At 31.6% G+C, this 22,867-nt stretch overlaps 1 pseudogene; it reads left to right on the forward strand.

Moving 5' to 3' along the window:
- The first annotated feature begins 18,333 nt into the window (after positions 1–18,333).
- LOC149201397 (polyadenylate-binding protein 2 pseudogene) lies at positions 18,334–19,530 on the forward strand (annotated as a pseudogene).
- Positions 19,531–22,867: the final 3,337 nt, after the last annotated feature.

The raw sequence follows: 22,867 nt of genomic DNA on the forward strand, positions 1-22,867 counted from the left end.
GGTATGTTGTAAATATGTAACAAATATTTATTTAAAGTGTTGGATGATAATATTGATGATAACAAGTTGAGAGAGTTGTTCTCTATTTATGGCACAATCGCTTCATACAAGGTAATGAAGGACTTTAATGGACACAGTAAATGTTCAGGATTTATGGCATTCTCATCTCCTTTTCAAGCATGCCTAGCTATGATAGAAATGAATGGAAAAGTTGTTGCTGGAAAACCTATTTATGTTGCTTTGACTAAGCTAAAAGATGTGAGAACATAAATGCTACAATCTCATTACCAAAGTTACTTAATCCATTTGGCACTGCAACATAATCCATCATTTTCTTATAGCTTTAGCTTACACATATTCCCTGTGAGTGGTTTCTAATTTAGCTATCTTCTTTTATAAGCATCCAGTAATATGTGTTTGTGCTTGTGTTTAGATATTTTTTTAATCAAAAAAATATTAGTATTATTGGATATTTATAGTTTTTGTAATGATATTATTTCAAAAAAGTTTCTCTCTAGAAAATTTAATTTTATATATATATGAATTCTAATTTTATTGGTTTTGTAAAGATATAATTTTTAAAATAATTTCTTTCTAGGAAATTTAATTTTCAATAGTTTGTTTTTGTTGTAGTTTTTTTTTTAAGAATTTTTTTTGTAATGATATTATTTCTTAAAAAATATTTTCCTAGCAAATTTAATTTTCATTATGTGTTTATTTTTTAAATAGTGTGGTTCATTGTATTCAAGATGGATACACATCCATTAAAAACCCACCTAAGCCTAATTGAGTATGTTATCTTTCATGTAGAAAAATATACACATCCACATAAAACCCACTTACTTCTATGTCTTCTTGAGTCTGTTATCTTTGATGCTGAAATTACTCCAAAAGAGGGAGCATGTCAATCTAGAACCCAAATGGGGAGGATAATAACCACTTCCGCTTAATACCCTAGCTACACCCACTTCAAAATTTTCAATGATTTTTCTATTTGAAAAAAAATGATTTTTTAATTATTTAATTAGATTTAAATTATTATTACTAAATTGGTATTTATAAGTTCACATCATATGATAAGTGAATAAATTCTTTATTGGTATGACATAGTTGATCATATTAATTTATATTATTTAGATGGTCTAGAAATAAAAAAATGTTGGATACATTGATTTATAGATGCTACTAATGGTTTAACTACTACCAAAGCAAGAGGAGTGTAGTGATATTGGATTACATCAACATTTCATTAGAATTTATATTAACTAATTTACATATCGGTCATGTATTTAGAACCACCAAAAGAATATAAGCAGTTTTTCTATTTCCAACCACTATCACTCATGTCATGAATTGAGAAATTAAGGAATCTTTTACTTTGAGATTCCACATTATTGTGAGAATAAGCCACATAACTGGTAAGTAATGATAATTAGTTTAAGGGCACATAATGAAGTGATAACCTTATTCCTCATTGGCCATTAACCTCTCAACCAAGGTCAACAAAAATGAGTTAATAGGGTTTCCACTATTGTAGCATTTTGCCACTATCTAGGGCATGTGCATGTGCTAGATAATTGTTGTGGGAATTACGGATGATTCAAATTACTTCCCCAACTAATTTGTTTTTTTTTTTAAATAATAAATGTATGAAAATGAATCAATTTTACATAAATATAACTTTTATTAGTAAAATTTTGTGTGTAACTATGCCACTTTTGAGTTTTTCTAATAACAAATCCATATTTTTTCAATTACCTAATTATAGAGAACACGTTATATTTATACACAACTATTCTTTTCATAATTCATAATGTTTTTATACTTTTTTCTATTAAAATTATTACATCCATGATATTGTAAGGCCTCTCATTAGTGTTATGTAAGAGGACCTTAATAATATCACACAATTCTCTTTTTAAATGGTAGGTCTTAGTATCTAGTACTAAACTATATTTTTCATCCAAATAGAGGAAAAAATTAATCATAGAATAAATATAAGAGGGTTTTTATATATATATATATATATATATATATATATATATATATATATATATATATATATATATATATATATATATGAACAATTTTAGCATAGAAAATAATATGTAAATTCAATGTTATATAATTGTACAATATATTTGTCTAGCCTATAAAAAAATAAATTGAAAAATACATATGTAGAGTGGTTTTCTAAAAACTTGAGATTTTGATGTGTTTGTAGCCTAAACTACTAGGCTTTTCAAGGTAACCTTATATTTGAAGCAACAAATTCACCATACACAAGCTTACCATGTACAAAGATTTGATTTCAAAATAACATGAGTATGTTGAAGTAATAACACATGCTCAACCTTGCTCTACTTTAAAATTTTGGAAAGTTTATGTGTTTTTATTTTGGCATATTTTTGTACATGATTTTTTATTTTAGAAATATTATGGCACATGGTGGTTCAAACCATAATTTTTTAATTCTAGTCGAGAAATCATTGTTGTATTCTAATAAAGGGTTAATGGATTTGGGGTTTATGGACGACCCGATATAATAATATTATATTGTAACATTGCAAAGAAAAATATATTGAAAAATATGGATAGTCTTCCACTTTTGCGTGTCCACATAAAAATATTTGAGTTAATGTGTGTGTGCCATTGTATCTTTTTGTTATACTAATAATTACAATGAGGTGGGAGGGTGAATAAGGGTAATGGACAATTTAACCAATTTCAAAAATTTAAAAACTAATCATAATTGTAAACTTAACAATTAAAATTTTTCATGCAATTAGTACCATAACAATTAGGATATCCAGGAATATACTCAATATCAAGAGCAAGGTGCATTTAAAGCAAATCAAAATGAGTAGAGAAGTGATAGAGAACAAGGAGTAGGTATCTATGAAGGTATGAGATTATATTATAGGATGTTTAGGATCAATATGCTTATAGGAACCAGGATAATGAGCATAAGACTCCCAAGATGTTTCTATGGAAAATGGTAGGAAAGGTTTCCGGTTCAGCGGAGGCAAAAATGAAAACATATGTGTACCTCCCTTCCTAAGAGGGAGTGTTTATGTTTGTAGTTTGGGTAGGTACTTCTACACATGCCTATGTGTTTAGGCATGGAAACTTCACCCAAATATCCTTAAAACATGTTATAGTGTGAGTGATTTGCCTTTGTAGCTTGGCTTAAGTTAGACTTAAGAAAAGCACAAAATTATTATGTTTTCTTATTGAGCTAAAGTAAACCTAGGAAAAGTAAATTAATTAATTTAGTGATTATTTTTAATATCATCCCTTGATCTCAAGTGAGGCAGGTTCTAAACTCTAGCACCAATCACTTTGGAGATTAGGCATTTATCTCCGTGTAAAGTAATAAAAGAAAGGCTAAAGAGAGGAGAAATACATGCCATACAACAACACAAGACTGATAGATGTGTTTCAGTGATTGTGTTAGGTTCAAGGAAGGGGAAAACAAGGAGACCTATATCAGCCAAAGAGGGTTTAATAAATTTGATAAGATACATTTTTTGTTATATATTTCCTATGTTGGGCCATTTTCAGGGAATGGGATCCTAAGGAATTTCTAAAAGTTAATGAAGAATTGTGTCTTGGTCGAATCTATTATGTCATTGTGATTGAGATTGGTTATATTTTTCTTCCACTAAATGTATTGTGTTAGGAACCTAGTTATGAAATCAATCAAAACTTTTCTAGGTTAAGTGGCCTGCTAGGAACTATCATAAGGATAAATCCACTAATTATTTACTCTTTAACTATTTTTTAAAAATTTCCTTGAAATTTTAAAATGTTACTATATAAAATATCAGTTTGTACTTTTATGAATATGACTCCATAGTCGTATTCCATAAATTAAAATCCAATGGTTTCTCAAAGTAATATGGATGCTTTATTGGGTTTATTTAGCTCGACAATATATTTAAGAATTGATCAATTTTGATGTGAATTTTGTGTTTATATCTTTTAGTATTATTATTTGACTAATCTAAGTGCTTTGTCATTTACTTTTAAGATCCCCATGAACATATTCAACATAAGTTTTCCTTCTCTAGTTTCTTAAGTGTTTTCATTTTTATTTATATATACTATGGTGCTACTGATTTCATTCTATAATAGTAAGCATCATTCTTACAATAACATTGTAATTGGATTTTGTATTTAATGATTTGTTTCTTTGAGATTTTACTATTGCGTTATTCATATTTGGAAACAATATTTTGCATCATACACTATAACATTTGAACATCTTTTTGTTCCAACCCAACCATGAACTTACATAGCAACATTGATCTCATATATTGAATTACGATGTTAGATATGGAGAAAGAGTGTGCATTATTTGTGGGTGATATAAAGAGACAAAGGAAAGGAAAAGGGAGATAGAGATATAGATGGGAGGTGAAGAGAAGGGAGAAGAGAGAGATAGAGAGAGGGAGGGAGGTAGATATACATATATATGGAGAGACAATGTGTGTGTTTTTTGGGGGGGTAAGATTAATATAGAGAGACAAAGAAGGAGAGATGAAGGGAGACATAGATATAGATGGAGGGGGGAGAGAGGGAAGAATATTTCTTGCACAAGATGCATTGATTTCTCTGTAGATGATGCTTTATAATCCTATTTGATTTCCTGCACTAGATGCATTGATTTTAGTGTAGATGTTTATTTCTAATTATATTTGATTATTTGCACTAGATGAATTAATTTTAGTGTAAATGTTTATTTCTAATTGTATTTGATTACTTGCTCTATATTCATTGATTTCATTTTAGATGGTGATTTCTGAGTTCTATTTTATTGCTTGGACTAGATGCACTAATTTCATTATAGATGTTGATTTCTAATTATATTTGATTGATTGCTCTAGATGCATTGATATCAGTGTAGTTGGTGATTTCTAATCCTATTTTATTGCTTGCACTAGATGCATTGATTTCGGTATAGATGTTTATTTCTAATTATATTTGATTGCTTACATTAGATGGATTGGATGTTGTTAATCTTGAGACTGTAAACTATTAAAAATATTTTTCAAGATTAGATGGAGGGGAGAGAGTGGGAATAATATTTCTTACACTAGATGCATTGGTTCCAGTGTAGATGTTGATTTATAATCCTATTTGATTGCTTGCATTATATGAATTAGATGTTGTTAATCTCAATGTTTTAGATAATTAAGAAAAAAATATTATCAAGATATATAGTAATACCTACACTATTAAGAATTAATTAGGTGTCAAAATTTGTGATACCAAGAATTAAAATGAAATAGATAGGGAGGATCAATCCTCCTGCAAAGTGAAAATTAATCCTTGATAAGATAGTCTCCCTTCTACATCACCAACTAATTACTAAAAGACAATTGCATATATTCAAAATTACTAATAGATAATTGCTTATAATAATGTATTCATAATGTTTATAAGAGGAAAATATATATTTATAAACATTCAAAATAAATCAAAATGTTCTTGAAGGAGATTTGATACATTTTAATATTTAAGGATAAATCCACTAATTATTTAATATTTAACTATTTTTTTTAAATTTCCTTGAACTTTTAAAATGTTACTATATCAAATATCAATTTGAACTTTTATGAATATGACTCCATAGTCATATTCCATAAATGAAAATCCAATGGTTTCTCAAAGTAATATGGATGCTTTATTGGGTTTATTTAGGTCGAAAATATATTTAAGAATTGATCAATTTTGATGTGAATTTTGTGTTTATATTTCTTAGTATTATTATTTGACAATGTAAGTGCTTTGTCGTTTGCTTTTAAGATCCCCATGAACATATTCAACATAAGTTTTCCTTCTCTAATTTCTTAAGCGTTTTTATTTTTATTTATATATACTATGGTGCTAATGATTTCATTCTATAATAGTAAGCATCATTCTTACAATAACATTGTAATTGGATTTTGTATTTAATGATTTGTTTCTTTGAGATTTTACTATTGCGTTATTCATATTTGGAAACAATATTTTGCATCATACACTATAACATTTGAACATCTTTTTGTTCCAACCCAACCATGAACTTACATAGCAACATTGATCTCATATATTGCATTATGATGTTAGCTATGGAGAAAGAGCATTCATTATTTGTGAGTGATATAGAGAGACAAAGGAAAGGCAAAGGGAGATAGAGATATAGATGGGAGGTGAAGAGAGGGGAGAAGAGAGAGATAGAGAGAGGGAGGGAGGTAGATATACATATATATGGAGAGACAATGTGTGTGTTTTTTGGGGGGGTAAGATTAATATAGAGAGACAAAGAAGGAGAGATGAAGGGAGACATAGATATAGATGGAGGGGGGAGAGAGGGAAGAATATTTCTTGCACAAGATGCATTGATTTCTCTGTAGATGATGCTTTATAATCCTATTTGATTTCGTGCACTAGATGCATTGATTTTAGTGTAGATGTTTATTTCTAATTATATTTGATTATTTGCACTAGATGAATTAATTTTAGTGTAAATGTTTATTTCTAATTGTATTTGATTACTTGCTCTATATTCATTGATTTCATTTTAGATGGTGATTTCTAATCCTATTTGATTGCTTGGACTAGATGCACTGATTTCATTATAGATGTTGATTTCTAATTATATTTGATTGATTGCTCTAGATGCATTGATATCAGTGTAGATGGTGATTTCTAATCCATTTTTATTGCTTGCACTAGAGGCATTGATTTCAGTATCGATGTTGATTTCTAATTATATTTGATTGCTTATATCAGATGGATTGGATGTTGTTAATCTTGAGACTGTAAACTATTAAAAATAATTTTCAAGATTAGATGGAGGGGAGAGAGTGGGAATAATATTTCTTGCACTAGATGCATTGGTTCCAGTGTAGATGTTGATTTATAATCCTATTTGATCTCTTGCATTATATGAATTAGATGTTGTTAATCTCAATGTTTTAGATAATTAAGAAAAAATATTATCAAGATATATAGTAATACCTACACTATTAAGAATTAATTAGGTGTCAAAATTTGTGATACCTAGAATTAAAATGAAATAGATAGGGAGGATCAATCCTCCTTCAAAGTGAAAATTAATCCTTGATAAGATAGTCTCCCTTCTACATCACCAACTAATTACTAATAGACAATTACATATATTCAAAATTACTAATAGATAATTGCTTATAATAATGTATTCATAATGTTTATAAGAGGAAAATATATATTTATAAACATTCAAAATAAATCAAAATGTTCTTGAAGGAGATGTGATAATTTTTTGGAGAAACAAATATTGTAAATATTTTATAATTCTAGCCACTCATTAAAAAAAAAAGTACATTATTTCATGAATTTGTTGAATAGACTATAGATAAAAAAATCATCAAAATATTCTTGAAGGAAATAAATTATTTCAAACACTAGCAAAGGAAAAAAATATTTCAAGAGTAATCTTGACACAATGTGTTATTACAACTAATCTTCAAGATGTATTTAGTAACACCTAGAGGGACACTATTAAGAATTAACTAGTTGTTAGAAGTTGTGGTTCCTAAAATTAAATGAAATAGATGTGCAGTCCTCTTGAGAACTATTGACAATATTTTCTCCCTTCTTCATCACTAACTAATTACTAATTGACAATTGCATACACATAAAAATATAACACAACAAATGTAACATTCAAAAACATTATCATCCAAATCCAAACACATAAACACACAAACCACTTAAAGAATCCAAACAAAGATGTACAAACCATTCAAGGCAAGAAACATAGACTAAATTAAAGAAGAGAATGATATGTTCATGCCAAGAAAATAAAACATAATGTGAATTTTGAAGTTAATCTCAAATATATACATAATAATGATAATCTAAAAATGTGACATTGTTGCCCTCAACTGGAACCATCTTAGATCCATCTAACACTAGATCTATCATGCGCCGATAGGGATTAAATCCCTCAAGGTGAAAACCTTCCTTTTGGAGTGCATAATTTGAGGAAAGGTTTACACCTCGAGGGATTTGATCCCTCTCGGCACATGATAGATTTGTTGTTAGATGGATCTAAGCTAGTTACATATTCAATTTTGGTATAATGTAGTATCAAAGAATTGGCCCTCCAATCAACCCATTATGTATGTGTCTGTGGCCTCATTTGCATCACACTTTCCAATTTCCCCACACAACTTCCAATTTCCCCAAACAACCCCTTCATCTAATACAGTTAAAAAATCCACTCACTCTCACCATATATCTTTCTCAATGACAACTATTGCCATTGCCACTGTTCCGCTCATCCCTAATGCCTTTTTCCAGGTTGTTCAAGTATGCTACAATTCATGCAACCATCAATTAGACAATTACCATTATCGTTAGTCATCTTTTTATCTTCATCAACCAACATCATTTCCCTTGTCCCTCACCAATGTCAACAAATTGTTCCCCTTTTAAACTTCAAAAAAATACCCCTCCACCAATGTTAACAAATTGGAGCACGAACCATAAGCAAAAATTTTAATTATTAGTTTTTTTTATATTGTTTAATAGTGAGTTTAGGTAAAATTATATTTAATAAAATAAACTATATATATTACACTTTTAAGTTAATTTAATTTTTAGTATATTAGGATTTTTAGTTACTAGTTATTAATCATAACGTTTTTTTCTATGTGGTTCACAGACCTAGAGATTGGTGATCGTTACATCAATAGAATATTTTCACTAGGAAGATCTTCCTGAAGGCATCACTTCCTATAGGCTCAATCATAGGGTCAAAGGAATTGAACCCATGACCTCTGAATAGCAACAGTGATTTAATGGTGGGGAATCCACCAATTGAACTAACCCTAGAGGGTAATTATTAGGTATTAACTGAATAACAATAATAATAATAATAGTAAATCTTCAAGAAGAAATTCAAGATGGAGCATAACACACTACTAGTTACCCAAACAATGAGAGAATTTAGCAAGATATTGGAAGAATTTGAGAAGAAAATTGTTGGTAATGAGACTGTAGCAATGAATTTTTTTAGCCATCTCATGTAATCAATTAATGATGTAACTACCAAACAACAAGACTCTTTGTTAAACCTGGAAATCCCACCTCGCATTCCCAAGTCTCGATATTCATATTCCGTACCGAATCCTAAAATAAGTATACCTAATCCTCATAATATGATGATTCCTAACTAATTTCCATCATACCCCAACCAATCAATTATCACATACCAACAATGGTAAATTTTGAATTGTCGAAATTTGACAGTAATGTGAAGCATGATGTGGCATGGTTCAAATAAACAAGAGGAATATTTTGAAAATCATAACATCTATAGTGATGATGAAAACGTGAAGCGTGAATCCATGCAAATTTAAGATGACACATATAACTAGTATATGTGGTGGAATAAGTAAACATATACAACCAATTGGAATAAATTCAAAGACGAATTCATTAAAAAAATTCACGATATCAATGAAGAAAAATTCTTCAAAGAACTCACCAGAATACAACACAAAAAAAGTGTGGACGAGATACTCTAGAATGTGAAACACTCGCTACAAGAGTACATGGATTATCAATTCAATACCTTATTCAATCATATAATATTTAACTTAAACCCTACCTCGAGAATGAATTTAGGCTTCAAGATATTACAAGTATGGAAAAATCAATTTGTAAAGTAAAAACAAATGAGAAATAATTTTAATTACCAAGATTTGATAAATTATAGTCAAGAAAAAATCATGTACAAACTACAAATATCAAAATTTTAAAATTTCTTCCACCTCATTTAAGAGAAGATGTAAAGATTAGTCTAGAAGTCTAAAGACTAAAGGGAGGAAAGCATAAATATTATGGAGAAAAATGGGACCGCAAACATAAATGTATTAAAAGAAATAATACAAAAAACCTATGTACATATGAAGCAAAAAATGATTCAGATTGTGAAGAGTTAGATGAACGGGAAGACAGAAATACGCAAAAAAAATTCTATATTTTGAAAATGAAGAAGAATTTCAAATATTAGCTGTGGCTATCATAGGTACTTCCAAATTACAAACATTAAAATTAAATTGACATACAAAAAATAATAATATGGTGGTCTTAATAGATATTAAAACTACATATAGTTTAGTAGACATGAAATTGGAAGAAGACTCAACCATTTGTATATCTGATGCCGAATATGAAATTCATAGTAGCAGATGGAAATCAGATTGAAAATGTGGGGAAGTTCCAAAAGGTTGAACTAAAAATTAAAAACTACAACTTAGAATCTCCTTTTCACATGCTGCGTCAAGGAGGAGTAGATGTAGTCTTAAGAATATGGTGGCTACAAAAATTAGGCACCTATTTTGCTAATCATCAAAAACATTTTCTTAATTTCAAATGGCAAGGACAAAGGTACAAATTATTTGTATTTCGACCACCCCATAATAAAATTGTATCTTCTAAGCACATGATGAAGTTAATTTGGAAAGGAGCACCAACCTATATGATTCAGTGTCACACTACTACAAATGAGGGGTGTTTAGGATATTATTTCAGACAGTTTTTGGTAAATTATCCTAATTTGAGACCAAAAAAAAATTATCATCTTAAATATTATCTTTAGGTGGGTGTCTCATATTATTGTCTTAAAAAATTGTCTCCATAAATACAATATATAACACAAACATTATTGTCTCTTGGGGGACAATTTCGTTTTTGTCTCTCAAGAGACAATAGTTGGGATTAAAGACATATTGTCTTTATAGAGACAATAAGTCTTTAATATTAGCTATTGTCTCTCTAGAGACAATAAATAAAAAGTATTTAAAAGGAATACAATATCACATTTGTCTCTTTAGAGACAATATAAGACAATGAATCTAGAAAAATATGTCACCATTGAAATAAATCAATATAAAATATATCTAATTTAAAATTAAAATATAATAACACTCGTTAATTCATGTTAGGGCATAGTGGGATAGAACAAACAATATCCTACTTACAAGGAAAGTGGTGTTCCATTAAGCTAGCACCCTTTAAATAATTATGTGTGGAGTTATAGTAAACCTTGAAATTGAATATGTAGTCATTGATTTAAAAAATACTCGATGCATAATGGAACAATATTTATAAAATCTATAATCATGCAACACCTATTTTTAACTTAGTAAAAAATAGCTCCTTGGAGTTCACTAAATTTCACACCCTTGTAGCATGACCCACACAAAAAGATAATAATACATAATAATCTACAAATAATTTAATCTAGTCCTAAAAGAAAAGTAACTAGAATTAGCACAAGCTTGTTAATATATTACCAAAACTATCAACTTTCAAACTACTTTCTGCATTAGAATTTGTCAATAAATAAATACAAAAAAGGATCCCAAAAAGGCTTCAAATGGCTTCATTGAAACCATTACCGCTTGGTTTGATTGATTGAAGCAAAATGAATAGTTCTTTTAACCAATTTGAACTCTCATGTCTATATGAAAACCTCATTTAGCAAACTAAATAGCTCCTTTAACCCAGCCTATGCTCGTCCCTGCCATGTCTATATCAAAACCTCGATTTTGTTATCTGTCAAATGATTTTAATATAAAAATGAAAACAATGAAAAGTCTCCTACATGATCTTAGATCCAAATTAATTTAATTAAATTCTTGAGATGAAATATTAATTTCATCTTAATTAATTTTCTTAAACAACCCCCTGCATACTAGTGCATAAATATTGCATATTCGTGTCTCCTGCTACCACTATGTTAGGTCCCTATAATACTAATGATGCCCCCATTAATATTGTATTTGTATCCCTTATTAATATTGTTTTGCCCCTATTGTCCCCATATTGTTATTACTATGCACCATAGAATCCCTCTATTCTTATTTTTGTGCCTTTATATTATTATTGTTAGGTCGGCTTGGTTATATTATGACCCCTTAGACTGTTATATATAGGAATGAGGTTTTTTCATTTGAATAACCCAAGAATTATTCATTTATGTAATGTAAAGGAGGCTGCCCCCTCAAAGAGGCTAAATTCTAAGGAATTGACCTGTATTTTCTACCTTTTTTGTGAGCTGGTTTCATAACATTTGGTATCAGAGCTTTGGATTCTAGGGTTTCACTACTACAAATAGGTCATCATGGAATTTTTGCTATAACTCTTTTTTTGCAACGTTTCAGAAGTGAAAAAAAACCCATTTGAGACGAAATCGCACTGAACCTCGGGTCTGAATTTCAGAGCTTTTCACGCTATATTTGTGGAGATATGATCTGAGGAAGTTGGTCTTTTGTAGACTCCTAAATTACATTCCAAACAGGTGACCTGGGGAAAATCATCATGACTTTCTCTCTGAGCATCGGATTGAAATTTTGTCAGAATTTACAGAAAGAAGACAGACTGTAGTTTCTTGTATATATTTTTTAGAGCCAAAGGTCAAAACAGTGATACATGGCATGTCATACAAGTTCACTCTACTGAACTAGTCTATAATCAGGTCATTGTGGGAGATTTGGCATAACTCTTCCCTGGAGAATCCAGTTTGGATCAAACTTGGTTTCTTGATATCTTTCTCTAGCTGTATATGAGACCTATCTATCTCATCTTTTTCCATAACAGAATTTAGATTCTACTGGTCTTCTTCCTTCTTCATGACAATATCAGCCAATTGTCCTTCACTTGCAAACATACACAAATTTTCAAATTTAAAGCCATGTGACCCTTCAACCTTAATTGAAGTTTCAATCTTCAAGTCTTCATCTTCACTATCTCCTAGAAATTCTCCTTATTCTGGTTCGCAAATGGATTCTTCCATTTCTAACTCAACTTCCTTGAGTTTTCCCTTCAACCACTTCACTTTCTTTTGTTGCAGCCTTATCTGCATCTCATGCAATTCTATTGGCTTCTTCCTCAAGACCCAACCTAGTCTCTGGCTTTCCTCAAGCATTCTCCTTAATGCATTGAGTTGTTCTTTTAATTCCACAACCTCTTTGTCAATTTCTTCCTGACTCATCTTCTTGCCATTTGCTTTGGAATCCTCTTTCTTATATATTTTATTGTGGCTTCTCTCTGAACCTCTGCTATGATTATCAGTAGTCATCTTCTTCTCTTCTTTCTTCATGAGCTCCTTTGCAACAAGCCTCTGTAACAGCTAGTCCTCCTGGCTGCAATCTTACCTCACTAAGCTATCCTCACTCAGGCTTTTGGTAAGCATGGGTCCTCTATCTGGAACCTCCCCTTCTTGAGCAACACCTTTGCTCCTTCTAGGCTTCTGCAATCTCTCACTCTCTCTTGAGAACACTTTAGTTGTCCTCTCTGTCCAATTTCTTATTGGATTCTTCAGGTTCACTACCACATTTCCATCAGAGTATTCTCCTTACTCTGTCTTCAAGAATCACCTGTTCTTCTCACAGCTTCTTTTGTTATCACCTGTATATTAGTATAAAAACACACATTCCTAATTTAAAATAGCACATACCTTCAAGATCTCAACATGATTTTGTTTCACACATTCTTCTGCACTTTGAATGGATTGTCCTCTGGTTGGTTTCCAAGTCCTCTTTCCTTCAGAAATTTCATTAAGCAATCTTGCTTTCTCCTTCCTTCAAGGAATCTTCTGTTCTTGCTATTCCAAACCTCTTCTAGAACTACAAAAATCTCCCATTGTAGTCTTTATCATTCAGCGCATCACCTTTTCCTGTGTGCAAATTCCTTTTCGCAGAAATCTTCCCTGCCTTATTTCTACTTTGATAGTAATTTTGCTTTGACCTCAATTCTACTCTGATACCACTAATGGTGCAGGGCTACATCACCCGCACATACCCACAATATGCATTCAACACAATGATGCATTCACAACTGTCCCAGGATATTTAACTCTGTCATGGAGTTAAATCTACAGACCATAAGTGGTCAAGTGGCCCATTCATCAGTTCCTATGTATTGGAAATTAACCACCCCGCCAATACCTCTTATAAAATGGGATCATATATATATATAACACATAAAACCATATATCGATGCTTTTCCCTTCTAAAAACCATTTATAAAAGAAAAAAACCTTTACAAAGGAAAACTTCGCTTTCTTAGCTTTTTAGCCTTCTCGGACAAACTCACACAGTTGCCGTGGTTAAAAACTCATTGCAATCGGCCATCGCATGTTCAATGGTCATATATATATGCTATCGCCCCTCCTCCGACCCCAATATGACTATCGAATCGTGTAACACATAATTTCACGATTCGATAAATTCAATAAATTCAATCTGATGTTGAGAGCAAAAGTTATGATGATTTTCCCAAGGTGACCTATTTGGAATGTAATTCGAGGGTCTACAAAAACCATAACTTCTTCAATCTGCAAATATTGCGAAAGAGGATCTGAAATTTTGAGCCAAGGTTCAAACCGATTTCGTCTCCAATGGGTTTTTTTTAGCTTATGAAACTTCGTAGTGAAAGAGTTGCAGCGAAAATTCCACGATGACCTATCTTAGATGAAATTCTGGAGCTTGCAAAATCCCTAACCTCCTCAGATCATATCTCCGAGGATATAGCGAGAAAAAATCTGAAATTCGGACCCGACGTTTAGAGGTATTCATCTCAAATGGGTTATTTCTTTAGCTTCTGAAACATCGCAGAAAAAAATCTATAGCGAAAATGCCACAATGACCCATTTGGAGCAACGAAACCCTAGAATCCAAAGCTTTGATACCAAATGTTTTGAAATATCTGGAGGCATTGTTGTGTGCCATTTCTATAATCCAATGAGATTGGATAAAACAAACAAGGTATGAATGGAAGAAGGACAAAGAAGTGTGGCAACCCATTCAAAATTTGTTGAACATCTCAATTCAAACAATATTGCCAGAACTTGACGAGGAAGGAAAAATCATATTGGAGCCTAGAGCAGTCACAAAAAAAAGAACCTCACATCTATGAAATTGATCAATTTCAAAGTATCTCATCAAGTGGAAGAACTTACTCACTGAATATTCCACATGGGAGGACAAATATTTTATACAGAAGCATCAAGAACTACTCAAGCGTTGAGGACAACACTTTTTGAAGGAGAGGGGCATGTTAGGTCCCTATACTACTAGTGTAACCCCTTATTGTTATTAGTATAACCCCCTTATTATATTGTTGTGCCCATGTAGTCCCCATATTGTTCGACCAGATGCTTGAATCGACTATGTTGTTTTGTGATAGTCAAAGCTATGTGAAGCTCACAAACAATATAGTGTTTCATGCTACGATAAAACATATTAATATCAAGTACCAATTTATTCGTGATATGGTACATAAGGGAGTGGTGAGGCTCTAGTATGTCTCCATTAATGAGCAGATGGATGACATTCTCACAAAGCCTTTCTCTCAGGAAAAGTTTGTATATTTCAGAGACAAACATGGACTAGTGAATAACTCCTCTCTCAGTGAGAGGGAACATTGTTGTGACATCAATAGGGGTATGCCTCAAAATGTTGGTAATAACAGGAGCTTGACTCACACTATTTATCGGTGGATAACAAGGCTATGGCTCAAACTATTGGTTACAATAGGAGCATGAATCTAATTGTTGGTAAAATAGCATGAGAGATGAATATTCTTGAAAGAAATGTTATATGGGGCCTAGACACTCGTGGAGTGGTTACCTGTTCAATATCATGGCCTACAGAGAGGCCCTTGGATTTGGGACATGGGTTTCACTACCGTTTGACCGTGGGAAATGACCACCCTGAACTAGTTAGAGTACCAAGAGGTGAGACACCCACCAGATCATGGTGACTATTTGAATAAGTACAATCGTTTACAAGGGCTAACCAAAGTTGTGGTACACATTTATGATGATGCTCATGTAGGTCAAGGGTATTGACTTAGATAAAGGTGTTATCGATGAGATTTACCTTTGTTTTAGAAAGATCATGTACATAGAAAACATTTGGATAATCATTATGAATACCTACCAAGTTAAGAGGGAGTGTTGAAGAATGCAATTATAGTCAATATTCATAATCCTTGATGTATTTATAATATTATGTACAAACACGAAAGAAAATGATATTTTAAAACAAAAGAAGGAAAATTAAAAGAAAGGAAATCAACGAGAAAACCTAAAATTAAGATCTTTGATAGTCCATACTATGGTAAATAACATATTTACTATCAGTTATTACTCGTAATAATTTAAGCAAGTATTTTCATAAAATATGTAATAGGAACAAAAAGTAAATAAATGTACTTACGAAGAGTCACTCGCCGCCATTATTTACGTGATCTTCAACACTTTAACAAATATGAGAATGTGAAAACTTACTAGAATCTAATTTACAAAGATATATGATTTTATTTAAGAAACATGTCTCTTGTATATATTGGGTATTAAATACACTCGAACCTTTTCATTTTACAAAAGGACTTATCACACACATATCTCTATCTCTCACACATTGTGATAAATACATTTTAATTTCATGGTTATTAGTTGAATTTCTGAAGTGTGATTGTTTGATGAAGATAAAAGAAATATAATATATATTCACAAGTAATTACCACGATTCATAAATAAAGTAGTTGTATCAATCGCACTGAAAGATGAACAAGAGATCAAACTGAGCAAAACAAATTGCCAAAATATTTTGCAAAAATAATTACAAATTGCATGGATTTCCGAAGATCATTGTGAGTGATAGGGATACCAAATTTAAAGGAAACTTTTCTAAAGCTTTTTTCAAACAAATGAGGACATCCCTCAACATGAGGTTAGCATACCACCCCAAACATGTGACCAATATGAAATTGTCGATAGATGTTTGGAAGCATATCTCTGTCATTTTGTAAGAGATTAACAAAAAAATGGTTTGAATAGTTACATCTAACACCATGGTGGTAGAATTCCACTTATCACGTTTCAATAAAACTAATGTCATTTCAATCTCTCTATGATTATACACCCCCTAAATGGAAAGAGTTAACCATAAATAATATAAAAATTCCAACAATAAAGAATCAATTTGAGGATAACTAAAAGGTTGCTCGAACACTAAAGGAAAACTTAAATATTGCAAGAAACCGCACGAAGTAGCAAGATGACCAATGTAGTTTAGAAATAAAATTTAAGTAGATTGGGTGTATGTGAAGTTTCAAACCTTACAAACAATTATCGTTAAAAAAATATGGGAAAAACAAGTTAGGCCCCGAGTTCTATGGTCCATATCAAGTTGTGAAGAAAATTGATTATGTTCTTAAGTAATTAAAAAATACCTCAACAAGTCGAAGGGCCTAATGGAAGGTGTTTCTCGGGAGACAGAGGATTTTTGTTAACATCCCTCATTACCTATGCTTTGAGCATAAAATATTTCTTTTGAAAGGAATGTAATCTTATGTATAAAAAAATAAAATAATTTTAATTATATATTAATTATGTACAAAGGCACCATTAAACATAATGACCTTTGGTGAAAAGGCGCTTAAGACTATTTATGCTAGAGCTTTCATCGTAAAAGAATATTGATCTATAAATTATTATTCAATTTGTATAAACACATTTAATTTTATTAATTTTGATTTAACATGATAATCGTTAATTAACTAGATTTCAATAAAAATATATAAATCTGAAATAAATTTTAACAATTATTATTAATAAAAAGTAAAACTAAAGTAATGTTAGCAAAATTTGAGAAAAAAACCAAAATTTTAATTTTAATTAATAAAATTATTAATAAATAACAATAAAATCACTAACCTTACCTTACACTTCTCATTAAATATATATTTTATCTCTTGAATAACGTATTTATTTAATTAATTTAATTATTCTCTTTATATATTATTTAATTAATATAATTATACTCTTTAATCACTAATATATTTATTACTTATTAATATATTTATTTAATTACTCGAGCATTCACGGTTATGAAAAAACTAAGAAACGTCACACCATGTTTCACGGCAATTAAGAAATGTAAAACCATGTTTCTCTTCCATTCAATGTTGTGAAAAATACGGTGCCGACCCATGAAGAGAAAACCTAAAACATATTTATAGAAGAATTGGTGCGGCACTCTCACCATTATACCTTTCCATATTGAATCGAAGTGGAATGTTCAGCGTTGAAGTCTATTTTCAGCGTGGAAAATCGATATAATCTTCGCCTGTTGTACAGAAATAAGCGGTTTTGATTTTGCGATCTACACCTGCTGTGGTTTCGATTATTTCGGTTGAATTGGGTTTGGATTTTTATTTCCGTTGAGTTGGCGTTAGGAAGTTGTGCTTTCTGCTTTTCCAGTGTCAGTGAGTAAAGAGGCGATGGCACAGAATCAAGTCCAACCAGCAGAACACCGTGTTGCACAACATCAACAAGCAGTTGCTAACGGCAACAACAATCGATTACTGCCGAAATCTCTGTATGTGGGGGATTTGGAGCCCAATGTGACCGAGGCCCAGATATATGATCTCTTTGGGCGGATTGGCCCGTTGCTCATTGTTCACATATGCAGAGATGTCATTACCAACACTTCTCTGGGATACGGCTATGTCAATTACAGGTTAGCTGAAAATGCTAGCAAGGCTTTACGTTTATTGAATTCTGCACCCCTTAATGGAAACCATATTCGGGTAATGTACTCACCCCATGACCCCAGCATCCATAACTTTGGATCAGCTAAAATTTTTGTTAAGAATCTTGATAGAACAGTAGGCCAAGATACTTTCTATCATACTTTCGCTATTTGTGGGCCCATTCTCTCTTCTAATATTGCAACAGATGCATCAGGGCAATCCAAAGAATATGGATTTGTGATTTATGAACATGAAAAGGGAGTGCAAAATGCAATAAAATATTTGAATGGTCAGTTTATCCATGGGGAACGGGTTTATGTTGCTCCATTCATGAAACAGAAGCAGCGAGAACGAGAAAATGGAAACACTCAGTTCACTGATGTTTTTGTTAAAAATTTATCAGAGTCAATGAATGATGAGGATTTGAGATATTACTTTAGTGTGTACGGACCAATTACAAGTGCCAAAGTGATTAGCGATGCCACAGGTAATTCAAAGTGTTTTGGATTTGTTAATTTTGAGAATGGAGACGATGCCGCAAGTTGCGTTGAGAATTTAAATGGGAAAACAATTGACGGTAAGGAATGGTATGTTGGAAGGGCATTGAAGAAATCTGAATTGAGGAGGCAATATGGATTAAATCTTTATTTAAAATATTTGGATGACAGTATTGATGACAACAAGTTGAAAGAACTATTCTCTATTTATGGCACAATCACTTCATGCAAGGTAATGAGAGACTTTCATGGATACAGTAAAAGTTCAGGATTTGTGGCATTTTCATCTCCTTTACAAGCATTGCAAGCTAAGCTAGAAATGAATGGAAAACTTGTTGCTGGAAAAATTCTTTATGTTGATTTCGCTGAGCCAAAAGTGGAGAGAAGTGAAACTTTACAGATTCGAGTCTCGGGAACGTACTATTACTACCACTTTCTCCATGTATAATCGTCCTTAGATGAAACCATCCAATTAGCATGGCACTAGATTTTAGTCTTGCATCATAGTTATATTTTACTCATTTATTTAATTATCTTTCTTTCCTCTTTCTATGTTTTTATCCACTTGGTTATTCTTTACTCTACCATAAAAAGCCCCTAAAATACCATTTACCCAATATTACTAATAATAGTTTTATTTTCACATCTTTTCATTAACCTATTTGTATACCTTTTCAATATTTCAAATTAATGTTAAATATTTTACTAGCAAATCTAGATTTTCCAAACAATTATCTGGTGACTTTCACACTTTAGATTTATTTATTGAAGTATTTTATATAACTTATTGTTACATCCTCAAAGATTATCCACATGCTACTTTGTCTTAACTACAAAATTGAAGACTCTTTAGGGGTGATTTTTGTTCAAACCATTCATTTTTAACTTTACATTATCTATTTTGGGATGAGTGGTTTGATTTTGTAATGAAGTTTATTTCTAGGAAATAAAATTTTCAATAGTGTTTTTTTGTTTTATTTTTTTAATCCTAAATTCCTCTTTCAATTTTAATCAAAATATTATTAGTATTGTTGGAAATTTATTGTTTTTGTAATGAAGTTTATTTCAAGGAAATTTATTTTTCAATATTAGTTTTGTTTTTATTTTTATTTTTTAAATCCCATGGTTCATTAGGTGAGTGAGTTATCTTTCATGTACAAGGACACCGGGAGGATAATAGTCTCCTCTCCCTACCACATGGAATACAACTGCTTCAATTTTCAATAGCTTCTATTTGGAAAGGAAATGAATTATTAATTATTTAATTAGATTTAAATGATGATTAATAAAATAGTTTATTGACAAGCTTACACCATAGGATAAGTTAAACTGTGTATTGGTATGATACAATTTATCATATTAGTTTATATGATTAGCTAATTTGGAATTAGCTCAAGGGCACCTAATGAAGCTATAAACTTTTTTCTTTGTTACCACTATCTTCTCAACAAAGGGAAACAAAAATGATTTAATAGGTTTTCCGCTATTGCTACATTTTCCAACCAAGAAATCTAGATACTCTAAATATACTTACTACACTTGATCTTCAACACTTTAACAAATATGAGTAAAAATGTAAATTGATAGACTTTCTAGAATTTAATTTACAAAGAGATATGATTTAATTTAAGAGACATGGATTTTGTGTATATTGGGTATAAAATGAGTTTGAACATTTTCATTTTACATACACACTTATCCGTCACATATCTCTATCTCTCAAACATTGTGATATATATTCAATTTTAATGGTTATTAGTTGAATTTATGAATCGTGATTGTCTGATGAATATTAAAGAACTATAATATATATTCACAAGAAATTACCATAGTTCATAAATGAAGTAGTCTTATAAAAATGAAGAGGAAAGACATCAAAATTAGCAATACAAATTGTTAAAATATTTTGCAAGAAAAATTACATTGGATGGGTTTAGTGATGGGGATGCCAAATTTAAAGGAAACTTTTCTAATGAGTTTTTGAAACAAATGATGACGTCCATCAACATGAGCTCAACCTACCACCCCAAACATATGACCAAATTTGGAAGCATATCATTGTCATTATGTAAGAGACACACAAAAAAAGGGATGCAATAGTTACATTTATCACACCATGAATGATGAGGATTTGAGATATTATTTTAGTGTGTATGGAACAATTATGAGTGCCAAAGTGATTAAGGATGCAGAATGCACGACATGTCATTCAAAGTTTTTTGGATTTGTCAACTTTGAGAATGAAGATGATGATGCAAATTGTTTTGAGAATTTAAATGGGAAGAAAATTGATGGAAAGAAATGGTATATTGAAAAGGAACTAAAGATGCCTGAATTTAAGAGGTGATATGGAGAAAATATTTATTTAAAACATTTGGATGATAGTATTAATGACAATAAGTTGAAAGAACTATTCTTTATTTATGGCACAATCACTTTATGCAACTTAATGAGAGACATTCAAGGACACATTAAAGGTTCACTATTTGTAGCATTCCCATTTGTTTTTTTAAGAATTCCTAACTATGGTAGAAATGAATGGAAAATTTGTTGCTCGCAAAAGTGTTTATGTTGCTTTAGTTGAGCCAAAAGAGGAGAGAAGAGAAATGCTACAGTCTCATTTATTCGAGCCTCATAATCTAATTGGCAAGGCACCTACTATTCCTACTAGTGCTTTCATATATAATATAGGATGCCTTAGATTAAACCATCCAATTGGCATGAAGCCACATGTAATTCTGCATCATAGTTTCATTTTAATCATTTATTTAATCATTTTACTTTAGTCATTCTATGTTTTTATCCACTCATTATTATTTACTCTACCATAAAAAAAAATCTCTAAAATACCCTTTACTCAATTTTACTAATATAATTTTTATTTAAATATCTTTTCATTAACTTATTTGTAGACCAGCTCATTATTTCAAATAATATTAAATATTTTAATACAACTTTCCAAAGAATTATCTTGTGACTTTTACACTTTAGATTCACTTAACGAGGCACTTTGGTATAATTTATTGTTACACCCTCAAATATTACCCACATCTTACTCCATCTGCGGGTGGGCATTGAAGTGATGGAGGTTACGTTCTGGCAGATAGGCGCATGGCAAGCCTAATGGTTCACCAGCGCAACGCAGGTACCCATCTTTGGAATAATTAAGATGATGGGCAGTCACCCTATGCAACATTTAATTCGGTGGGGAGGCCGAGACACCAAGAGTCTCAGCATGAAAACTCAGGCCCCTGTTACCCCGTCCTCAATTATGAACGCAGTTGCTTTGATCTGGTTTTGCGATGCTCTACCGGTCTCCATGTCGAGACAACTCCTACCTGTAGGTTCTCGCTGCTCGCCAGAAGTCGAAGTGCACAGCCTTCGCACCTCGGTGGGAAAGCGCTGCCCGCTGGCCTCCTGCATTAGTTTCATCCCTGGATATCACCACTCGCACAACCAGTTTTGTGCTCAATTCATCCCTACGCTATTTGGCTTTTGCCCGCATCTTCCTTCGTTAGGTCCCCCTCCATTCTCCACCGTCGATCACAAATTCTGTGCTGCAATGCCTAGGTTGAGGCACCGCATGAGAAGCCGCAGGGGGGGCTCTAGGCCTAATCCCTCCCCTTCCCCTTCCTCCAGCTTGGCCCCTGCTCACAATCCCTGTGATTATGTTCACCGCTATATTTGTAGAAGTGGGCAAGCTCGTCGCCTCCCTCCCTCCCCGTGGATGGATACCCTCCCCTCTCACCTGTACACTGACCCTTGGCCTGATTTTGTTGCCTCTC

The sequence above is a fragment of the Pinus tabuliformis genome, chromosome 2_1 (genome assembly GCF_031772625.1).
Source record: "Pinus tabuliformis cultivar Carrire ecotype Pingquan chromosome 2_1, CPIR1, whole genome shotgun sequence".
NCBI lineage: Eukaryota > Viridiplantae > Streptophyta > Pinopsida > Pinales > Pinaceae > Pinus > Pinus tabuliformis.